Below are 12,240 nucleotides of genomic sequence, written 5' to 3'. Positions count from 1 at the left end.
CAGCAGCTTTCAGTAATATGGAAGTAAAGACTCCTGTCTTAACGCTGTTGACTGAGAGAATGTTCCAGAGAAGTGGATTTGGGAGCCACTTGCCTAATATTGACAAAACAGTGACACTGGCCTGTTTTCATTTTAACTGGAAATGAAAAACTGAGAATTTACAGTTTCAAGATTCTTTTTTGGCTTAATCTCTCTGGCCACAGCACTCCCTGCTCAGCTAGAAGGTGAGAAATCTATGAGCAGTTCCTGGCATCTTCATATATGACACATAAAGAGAAAAGTCAAGCAATTCAGTTGGCATTAATTTTAAAGAGCCAAACAACATCAACACACCATTACCTAAGATATAAGAACATGGACCTGAAACACAGAGCCAATCCGCATGGTGAGGGGACTCCAGGGCCGTGGGCTTTATGAGCTGAGGAGCTGTCAAGTTTACCCATCCCAATGCCCCCTTCTCATTAATGGGAAATCCAGAGAAACTACACCACACTGCACAGTAGATCTCCACATTTTATTTATCTTGCATAACTGGAACTTCCTCATGTCCCCTCCCCACAGCTCCTGGCAACCACCATTCTACTTTCTGCTTCTTGGGAGTTGCTATTTTAGATTCCACATACAGTATTTGTTTTTCTGCGTCTGCCTTATTTTACTTACCACAGTGCTCTCTAAATCTATCTATACTGTTGCAAATGGCGGGATTTCCTTCATCTGTAAAGGTTGAGTATCCTTATATACTTTGGATGTCAACCCCTTATCAGCTGACTGGCAGTGATATGCAGAAAAATGAAACAAAAGATGAGAGATGAAGAGTTGTTCATCCTGGGGTCCTGGATCCAGTTATACTGGAAGTGGACTGTCTTCACTCCTGCCTTTTTAGAAGTTTGCTTATGTGTGCCCACAAATTTCCCTCTGTGGCTTAAGTTAATTTCAGTTGACTTTCTCTCACTGTCATCTGAACCTGTCCTAACCAATCTTTTCACCTTTCTTCTCTGTCCCTGATTGTCCTACATTTGATCATTAAGTTTGTAGTAGGCATAATAATGGCCCCCAAAGATGATTTCATGCCCTAATCCCCAGAATCTGTGAGTATTACACATGGGAAAAGGGACGGGGAAGGCGGCAAGATGGCCTGACTTTCAGCTCAGTTTTCAAGACAATGATTCAGACACAAGCCACAACATAGGGGTCTGTTACAGGATTAAGGTCCAAGGTGGGAGGGCTTGATTTCATGTGGTCAGAGTAGGAATCCAGCAATCAGGCCTGGAAATTAATCCAGAATATTCTGTGTTTCTTAAATACTTTTTTAAATGTTTATTTGTTTTTGAGAGAGACAGAGAGAGACAGAAAGCACCAGTAGGGAAGGGGCAGAGAGAAAGGGAGACAGAGAATCCCAAGCAGGCTCCTTGCTGCCAGCACGGAGTCTGACATAAGGCTCAAACTCACAAGTTGTGAGATCATGACCTGAACCAAAACCAAGAGTCACACACTTACCCAACTGAGCCACCCAGGCACCCCCGGTGCTTCTTAAATCTTATCATCAGTAGCACTGGTTTCAAAACCTTGAGAGCAGAAGGGTGTGGAAATAAGAGGTACACATTGGGATCAATTGCCCAGTTCTGGGGAAGGACAATCTGAGAAGGAAGAGACATGTTCTTTATTTTAAGATAAAGAAAACCCGCCATCCTTAAGACTCCACCGAAACAAAGTGTTGAGATCATTCACTCCTTCTGAAGGGCAGCAACTCTGAATTATAGACTATGAGCCCTGAGATAGAACCAAAGGTCCTATGGTCTTCTTTTACACCAGTGTTTCTCAAAGATTTCTCCCTGAACTACCAGTTTTAGCTTCATTACAACTGAAAATCCTTAGTCTGTAATCAAGCGTTCTCAGACTCTCTAAAGGCAGCATGTGGGGGTGGGTGAGTGTGAAAGTTAGAAATATGTATTTTAACCACCTCCCAGGTGATTAGGAACCACTGTTTTTGTGGTTCTTAATCATCTAGGGATGATATCCTAAATGTGGACAAACTGAATTGAAAATAAAATTTTTAATGTTTATTTATTTATTTGGAGGGGGGAGGGGCAGAGAGAAAGGAAAGAGAGACTCTCAAGCAGGCTCTGCACTGTCAACACAGAGCCCAGTGTGAGGCTCGATCCCATGAACCATGAGATCACGACCTCAGCTGAAATCAAGAGTCAGATGCTTAACCAACTGAGCCACCCAAGCGCCCCTGAATTGGAATTTGTGAGAGTGGGCCCCAGGTACTGGTACTCTATCTAATGAGCAGCTTATGTTGAGAAAAGCTGGTACAGAAGTTGGTAAAGTGACTTTGAAAAGTATACTCAACCGAATAGTGGTTGCGTTGGAACTGGAACTCAGCCTTTCCTAAAAGTTAAAGCCTGGGGTGCCCGGGTGGCCCAGTCGATTAAGCAACTAACCCTTGATCTCAGCTCGGGTTTCGATCTCAGGGTCATGAGTTCAAGCCCTGCATTGGGCTCCGTGCTATGTGTGAAGCCTACTTAAAAAATAAATAAATAAATAAATAAATAAATAAATAAATAAATAAATAAAATAAAATAAAATAAAATAAAATAAAATAAAGGCCAACGGGCCTCCAAAACTGAGTGAACAAGTACCAAAATCAGAGGAATGAAACTGATGATTTTAGAGAAAGGGCAGTAGGTTAGTGTAAGCAGGGACTGACTGGGGGCTATTGGGCTGTTTTTATGTATTCGCCATGACCTGGTGTGTGGTGGGCTGACTGTATCTAACCAGAGGTGTGGTAGAAATGGAGCTCCTGAGCCTCTACCATGAAATTGCTGTCAAAAAAAAAAAAAGCCACAGCTAAAACAATCTCAAGCATTATTCAGTTAATGTTCGGTGCACTATCCTGCTGTTAGGAAATCCCATAGCTGCAGGTGACTATCCAAATTGATGAGCAGGTACATACAGGGAGCTGGCCGTGAGCTGAGATGGACACCTGAAAAGGACAGCTTTCACTGGATGCCAGAGGAGAGATAAGGAGTGAATGTGTCTCGTATCCTCCTTTTCTGAGTGCGTGGTTTTGTGTTAGGAAGGCAGGTTATCTCAACTCCAACTTGCGCTGGGGTCTCAGTGCCTTAGCTCCAGACGCAAGTTCCTCCTCAGCACCAGGTGAAGAATTTAACTTGCTGCACCTTCTGGGGTGTATGTATCCTGTGTTGGCCGTGGGCTCTGAGTGTCTGTTTTCTGGTAAGTGGAACTGATTCTAGCGGGAACTGTTGGTGGATCTAAGTAGCGAAGTCCCTTCTCTGGAGGGTGGCTGCTCCCGTCTTTATTTTTGTCACTGGCTTAGTTGTGAGCTTTTCTTGATGCTTCCGGTATACATGGCTGAGACCTGAACGGCAACAGGTATGATTTAGGGATTTAGTCTAATCCAATGCTGCTTGTGGTGGAATCACCCACTCAAAATGTAACGTGGTCTTTTATTCTTTTCTGCTCTGCAGACGAAGGCACTAGCTGGGAAATTACCTGGATGGGCCTTTGAAGAGTAAATCACTTATGATGTAGGCTGCTGATCCTTCCCTGGAGGAGGCTGGTGGTGGTGTTGGTGTAGAGCCCTTTCCAGGCAGATCATTGTCATTACAGTGATAATATACACATGTTCTGGCCGAGTATTGACTATAAAGAGAGGAATGAGATCCCTAGTCTGAGGGCCTTACAGACAATCCATGGAACTATTCTGAAGGAGGCAGATAGGTAGCCTTATTATCAAGAAGATCTGTGTGCTTCTAGTGTTAATGTAGGACACGAACATGGGACACCTGGGTGGCTCAGGTGGTTAAGTGACCGGCTTCACCTCAGGTCATGGTCTCACCACTTGTGAGTTTAAGCCCGCATGGGGCTCTGTGCTGACAGCTGGGAGCCTGGAGCCTGCTTTGGATTCTGTGTCTCCCCCTCTCTCTGCTCCTCCCCCATTTGCACTCTGTGTGACTCTGTCTCTCTCAAAAAATAAATAAACATTAAAAAAATGAAAAAAAAAAAAAGTAGGCCAGGAACCAGAATGAGGTGAGTGAGGGACTCATACTGGGCACCAAACTTAAGGGGCTCTGTAAACTCAGCCATCAAGATAAATAATATTTTAATGCAATATTTATTTTAAAAAAAATAAGAATTCATGCAAAAAATGCACACTGAACAAAATATCCAAATTTTGAATAAAGCCAGGATCAGTAATAGTGCCCTGTTGAGCCATATTGGGGTCTGCACAAAAGGAAAAGCTGGAAATACTGATTTTTAATAATGAGAAATACAGAAAATAATAAAAAGGAATGTAGCAAATAAATTTGAGATGAATTGCAGATCTAAATGTGAATGGTAAATAAGCAAACTTCTCAAAAGGAACATAAACTTCTTAATAAACTGAGAGTAGGCAAAAATTCCTTAGCACTAACTCAAAAGAAAAAAAATTTAAAAATTGAAGTATAATAATATAAGTACTTTTGCTCATCATAAGGTACCATTAAGAGGATGAAGAGGTGGGGTGCCTAGGTGGCTCAGTCGGCTGAACGTCAGACTTTGGCTCAGGTCATGATCTCAGGGTTCGTGGGTTCGAGTTTTGTGTTGGGCTCTGTGCTGACAGCTCAGAGCCTGGGGCCAGATTCGGAGTCTGTCTCCCTCTCTGCCCCCACCCCCACTTACGTTCTGTCTCTTTCTCTTTCTCAAAAATAAATAAAGATTAAAAAAAAATTTAAAAAGAGGATGAAGAGGCAATTCAAGATGGGGAATATATTTGCAGTACGTATATCTCACACAAGAATCAAATGCTGAGTGTATTAAGAACTCCTACAGGGGCGCCTGGGTGGCGCAGTCGGTTAAGCGTCCGACTTCAGCCAGGTCACGATCTCGCGGTCTGTGAGTTCGAGCCCCGCGTCGGGCTCTGGGCTGATGGCTCAGAGCCTGGAGCCTGTTTCCGATTCTGTGTCTCCCTCTCTCTCTGCCCCTCCCCCGTTCATGCTCTGTCTCTCTCTGTCCCAAAAATAAATAAACGTTGAAAAAAAAAAATTAAAAAAAAAAAAAAAAGAACTCCTACAAATGAAAATACAAAGACAGACAACCCAATAAAAACAGGAGCAAAGGACTTTAACTGATACTTGAAGAGTGTACATCTAAGTAACCAGTAAACATATGAAGAACAGCTCATTTTCATTACTTACCAGGGAAATGAAAATCAGGGTCACAATGTAATACCAGCACATACATGGAAATAATAATAATAATAATAATAATAATAAAGCAGATAATGCCAAGTGTTGATGAGGATGCGGAGTAACTTGGATTGTCTCACACTGCTAGTGGGAGGACAAAAGGTCCATCCCTCACGGCTCAGCAGTTCCAAGAGAAATTCACATATGTGTTAACCTAAAGACATGTACAAAGATATTCGACGTCATTAGTTTAGTGGGGAAATACTTGTTAAAGCCACGAGAAGATACTACTACATACCTATTAGAGGGTCTAAGAGATGTCTGTAAGAATGGACTATGCCAAGTATAATAAGGATAAGAAAAAACAAACTCTTAGATATTCCTTCCTGGTGGAAATATAAAATGGTACAATTGGTTTGGAAAAAAATTTTTTAATTTCCTAAAAAGTTAAACATATACCTGCCACATAACCTGCTAATAGGTATTTACTCAAGAGAAGTGAAAGCATATGTCCATACAAAGACTTGTACAGGAATGTTCATAGCAACTTTATTTTCAATAGCCACAAACTGGAAACAACCTTAATGCATATCAGCAGTGAATAAGAGAAGCAAATTTTGGTATATCCTTACAATAGAATACTATTCAGCAATAAAAAGGGGAAAAAACTGATGCACACAACATGAGTGGATCTCAAAATAATTCTGCTGAGTGAAAGAGGCAGGCAGAAAAGAATACATATTGTATGTTTCCATTTATATAAAAGTCTAGAAAGTGCAAACTAAACCATAGTAAGAACAGGTCAGTGGTTGACTGTGGATTGGGATCAGTAGGAAGATGTGAGAGGGAGGGATTACAATGGCTCAGGAGGAAACTTTGTGGGTACTGGATGTTTTATGATCTTGACTTCAGTAATAGTTTCATGTGTGTGTATTAAAATTTATCAGATTGTATATTTCACATATGTGCAGGTACATTAAGAATATCACAATGAAAGCAATTTTAAAACTACACAAAAGGCTCTGCTCTCAAGTTGATCATTGCAGAGAGCAGTAGATAGATAAACATACCATTATCTTGCACATATTTGGCTCAATTACAGAAGATTTTGGCAATGTGCAGAAGCAGGCCCATCCAGGAATGCCTTCTGTCTGGAAGAATCAGAAAGAATCCCTCTAGAGAGGGATGACTGGTGAAGTGTAGAGTTTTAAAGTAACGCAGTTTAAGACAGGGCTGGAGACGCACTTAGATACCAGATGGTGAAGGGCTTGTGTGCCATGTTAGGAAGATGTAAGTCAAGGAGAGAGGTAGGACCAATGAATATATTAACAATATTAATCCCATTTTTTGGAGGAGGACCAGTTTTCTCAGTAAGATTTATGATTCACAAATCTAATTATCAGTGTTGGGGGAGCGTAGGGGGGATAGGAAGATCCTGAACTCACCTTCTCCCACGGGCACACCAAAGCTACATGTGGAAGAATTCCTTCTGAAAAAGAACTGGAAATAGCTGAACTGCTCCCCTACGACAAAGAATAAAATGACCACATTTAGATGAGTAGGAGAGGTAGAGATATGGTCTCACCAAAACCCCAACCCTGGTGTGCTGACCCACAATAGGGAGGGATCTCCAGAGTCCAGACTTTGTCCTGGAGAAGCAAGGGGTTTGTGCCCTACGTCGGGCACCTCAACCCTTGGGATGTACAGAGGAGCAATGAGCTCTCAAATATCTGGCTTAGAAAACCAATAGGGATTACATCCAAGGGACCTAAAAAAGTGGTAGGGAATGTAGAGACACTTTTCAAAGGACTTGTGTGTGGTTTTACTTGCCATAGAACCCAGTGCAAAAGCAGTTCAAACACAGTTTGAAAAGCACCTGGACTACATGTGAAAGAGATTCATTTGCTAACCTTAAGGCATCGGTTGAAGGGGCAGAGGACAGTTAGAACTGTCTCCAGAGACGAGGCATTGGCCAGTGGCATTTTTGCACTCTCCTTCTGGTGCAGAAAGGTGTGCAGACACAGCACCCCCCCCCCCACTTCCTTGCTGGGGCTGAAGGGTACAAGTAATCACAGCATTCTCCTGCTGTCTTTCTGGAGCTGGTGGGTGCCTGCAGACATGACACATTTCTGCCTCACAGAAGGCTGATGAGCACACACAGCCAAGGCATTCTTCCACTCGCTAAGGCTGGTGGGCATGCCGGCACCCTGCACTCTCCAGATGCATTGCAAAAGCCTACAGGCATGTGCACACTCCACACAAAGGATGCCTATTGATGCCTGGCCCTGGTAGCCATGGGGGCTTGTGTTCATGGGCTCCATGGAACTGGAACAATTGGAAAGACAGTTCTTGGCAGACTCTCGCCCTCTGGGCACTGCACAGACAGTAGACTGAAACATCCAAAATCTTCCTGTGAAAAAGGCCTATTTACTTGTCTTGGAGTTTCAGCCTTACGGACGGGTTTCAGGTCTGCCACACACCTAGAGACTAGGAAGGAGCTCTCTTGGAATATAGGCAGGGAGACACCTTTCTTGAGCTCTCCCTGGCCTGGTGGTAGCTCACTGATACCTCACAGAAAGGAGCTTATATACCCATCTGGAGCCCTGAGTTTTGCAACTGTCACCCAGTGGGTGCCTCCAGATCTCCTGGTCTGGAAGCCAGCAGGGTTTATGATTGTGACCCCACAGGATTGTATATATTTGCACACTTTAAAAGTTGTTGCCTGAAAGTCTGGCTTCCAATCAGCCTGCAAGTAGGTGCTAATTGAGATGCTTCCTCTTGGGACATAGACAGGTCTTGGCACACCCTCCACAACAGGGACCTATCAAGAATAAATCAGGATGCGTGGACAATCACAAATGTTTGGGAGACAACCAAGAGCTAGGGCAGGTTGAACAATAGGTTTCACCACTTATGGGAGGCCAATCTCTCAAGACTGGAAAGGTAGCTCTTTTGTCTGATACATAGAAACAAACACAGAGCATCAAGAAAATGAATACACAGAGGAATATGTTCCAAACAAAAAAAATAAGATAAAACCTCAGAAAAATACCTCAATGAAATGGAAATAAATAACCCACATGATATGGAATTCAAAATAATGGTCAGCAAGATGCTCACCAAGCTCAGGATAAGAATGAAAGAACACACTGAGAATTTCAACAAAGAGATAGAAGATATAAGAAAGTGCCAAACAGAAGTCACAAGCCTGAAGAATACAATAACTGAACAGAAAGATACAGCAGACTAGGTGAAGTAAAAGAGCAAATCAAGGATCTAGAATACAGAACATGGGAACTCACCACAACAGAGCAGTAAAAGAAAAACGAATTTAAAAAGTGAAGATAGCTTACAGGACCCATAGCACACCACCAAGAGTAATAACATTCACGTTATAGGGGTCCTAGAAGGAGAAGAGAGAAAAAAGGGTGGAAAACTTATTTGAAGAAACAATAGCTGAAAACTTCCCTGACTTAGAAAAGGAACAGACATCCCAGTCCAGGGGGCCCAGAGAGTCTCAAATAAAATGAACTCAAACAGAGCCACACCAAGAGGCATTATAATTAAAATGTCAAAAGTTAAAGATAAAGAGAAAATATTAAAAGCGGCAAGAGAAAACCAAGTTGTTATACACATGGGAACCCCAATAAGTCTGTCAGCAAAATTTTCAGCAGAAACTTTACAGGCCAAGGGAAAAGTAGCATGGTCAAAGGGCTGAAAGGAAAACAAAAAACTTTAAACCAAGGATGTTCTACCTGGCAAAATTATCATTTAGATTTAAAGGTGAAATAAAGAGTTTTTCAGACATGCAAAAATTAAAGGAATTCATCACCACCAAACTGCCCTTACAAGAAATGTCAAAGGGATTTTTTAAGCTGAAAAAAAAGGGTCCTGATTAGTAACAAAAAATATATGAAAGGGAAAATACCAATGTTTAAAGTAAATATATAGTAAAAGTAGTGGGTTTATCACTTATAAAACTAGTTGAAGATTAAAAGACAAAAGTATTAAAGTTAACTATAACTAAAAGAATTAGTTAAAGGACACACAAATTAAAAAGATGTAAAATGAGAAATCAAAAACAAAATATGTTGTGGGGAGTAATTTTCTACCTACTTAAACAACTTAAAGTGGATGTTTTACACACACACATATGTTACATATATATATGTCGAGATAGATAGATATTACATATATATGGTGTTGCATATGTATATATATATATATACACACATATATATGTGATATATGTTATATGTTAAATAATGTTAATATTATATATATGTTATATATAATGTTAATGTTGTTATATATATAATGTTATGTATATAAAATGATGTATGTGAACTTCTTGGTAACCATAAAACAAAAACCTATAATAGATTCACAAAAGATGATAAGAAAGGGATCCAAATATAACAGTAAAGAAAGTCATCAAACCATGTGGGAAGAGGACAAGAGAAGAAAGGAGCAGAAAGGAACTACAAAAACAGCCAGAAAAGAATAAACAGGATGGCAATAAGTTCAAACCTACCAATAATCACTCTAAATATAAAGGGACTAAAATAAAACATATAGTGGCTAATGGATTAAGAAACAAGACTCATCTATATGCTGCCTACAAGACACTCTCTTCAGATGTACACATATACACAAACTGAAAGCAATGGGATGAAAAAATATATTCCATGCAAGTGAAAACAAAAGGAAGCTGGTGTATCTATACTCAAATCGGACAAAACAGACTTTAAAACAAAGACTATAACAACAGATAATGAAGGGCATTACATAATGATAAAAGGTCAATCCAACAAGTAGGTATAACACTTATAAATACATATTCACCTAACGCAGAAGTACTTAAAATATACAAAGCAGGGGCGCCTGGGTGGCGCAGTCGGTTAAGCGTCCGACTTCAGCCAGGTCACGATCTCACGGTCCGTGAGTTCGAGCCCCGCGTCAGGCTCTGGGCGGATGGCTCGGAGCCTGGAGCCTGTTTCCCATTCTGTGTCTCTCTCTCTCTCTGACCCTCCCCCGTTCATGCTCCGTCTCTCTCTGTCCCAAAAATAAATAAACGTTGAAAAAAAAAATTAAAAAAAAATTTACAAAGCAAATATTAACAGACCTAAAAGGAGAAATTGGCAGCAGTACAATAAGACTGGGGGAATTTAATACCCCACTTACATCAATGAATAGATTTTCCAGACAGAAAATCAATAAGGAAATTTGGGCTTAAATGACACATTAGACCAGACGGCCTTAATAGATATATACAACATTCCATCCAATAGTAGCAGAATACACATTCTTTTCAAGTTCACATAGAACATTCTCCAGAATAGATCACATGTTAGACCACAAAACAAGCCTCAATAAGTTTAAGAAACTTAAAATCATATCAAGCATCTTTTCTGACCACAATGGTATGAAGTAAGAAAGCAATTCCCCCTCCAAAAAAAAAAACACCCAAAAAACAGAAAAAATCACAACATAGGTGTAGATTAAACATGCTACTGAACAACTATTGGGTAAATGAAGAAATCAAAGGAGAAATAAAAAAAAAATACCTTGAGACAAATGAAAATGGACAAACATTTCAAAATCTATGGGATGCAGTAAACGTGGTTCTAAGAGGGAAGTTCATAGTGATACAAGCCTTCATGAAGAAACACGGAAAATCTCAAATAAGGAATCGAACTTTACATCTAAAGGAATTGGAAAACAAACAAACCAACAAAGCCCCAAATTAACAGAAGAAAGTTAATAATAAAGATCTGCAGAAATAACCACATTGGAGACTAAAAAGACAATAGGAAGGATCAATGAAACTAAGAACTGGTTCTTTGAAAAGATAAACAAAATGATAAATCTTTAGCTAGGCTCACCAAATTAAAAAAATAAAGAGAGCTTAAATAAATAAAATCAGAAATGAAAAAGAAGTCAACAGTTACCACAGAAGTACAAAGGATCATAACAGGCTGCTATGAACAATTACATGCCAACAAATTGGAAGACATGGATAAATTCCGAGAAATATACAATCTTCCAAGACCAGGTCATGAAGAAATAGAAAATCAGAATAAACCAATTACTAGTAAGGAGGCTGAATCAGAATCAAAAATCTCTCAACAAATAAAAGTCCAAGACCAGATGGCTTCACTGGTGAATTTTACTGAACATTCAAAAACAATTTAATACCTATCCTTCTCAAACTCTTTCAAAAAATTGAAGAGGAAAGAAAACTTCCAAACTCATTTTATGAGGCCAGCATCACCGTGATGCCAAAACCAGACAAAGACATCACACACACAAAAAATTATAGGCCAGTATTCCTGATGCAGGCCCAAATCCCCTAACCATAGGTGCGAAATCCTCAAAACCATTACAAAAGCAGTTACACCACAAAAAATCATAGGCCAATATCCCTTGAAAAGAAATGCAAAAATCCTCAGCAAAATATTAGTAAACCAATTTAGTAATATTAGTAATATATGAAAAGGATCATACACCTTGATCAAGTGAGATTTATTACAGTGATGCAAAGATAGCTTAACATACACAAATCAATAAATGGAGACACAATATTAACAAAATGAAAAATAAAAATCATATTATCATCTTAATAGATGTAGAAAAGTATTTGACAAGATTCAAAACCCAGGTATGGTAAAAGCTCTCAACAAAGTGGGCATAGAGGGAATGTACTTCAACATAATAAAGGCCACATATGACAAGCCCACATATGACAAGGCCACATATGACAGCTAATATCATACTCAATGGTGAAAAGCTGAAAGCTTTTCCTCTAAGATCAGGAACAAGACCAGGATGCCCATTATCCCCACTTTTATTCAACATAGTATTTTGTTTTAGAGAGAGAGAAAGAGAGGAGATGGGAGGGGGCAGAGGGGAGAGAGAGAGAGAGAGAGAGAGAGAGAGAGAGAATGAATCCCAAGCAGGCTCCAAGTTCAGTGTGGAGCCAGAGATCAACCCCTGAGCCGAAATCAAGAGTCTGATACTTAATTGACTGAGCCACTCAGGTGCCCCT

This window comes from Lynx rufus, unplaced genomic scaffold (assembly GCF_022079265.1).
Source record: "Lynx rufus isolate CCGP_SWC_20201006 ecotype Redwood Valley unplaced genomic scaffold, mLynRuf1.p SCAF_21, whole genome shotgun sequence".
Classification (NCBI taxonomy): Eukaryota; Metazoa; Chordata; class Mammalia; order Carnivora; family Felidae; genus Lynx; species Lynx rufus.
This window is presented reverse-complemented; position numbering follows the sequence as displayed.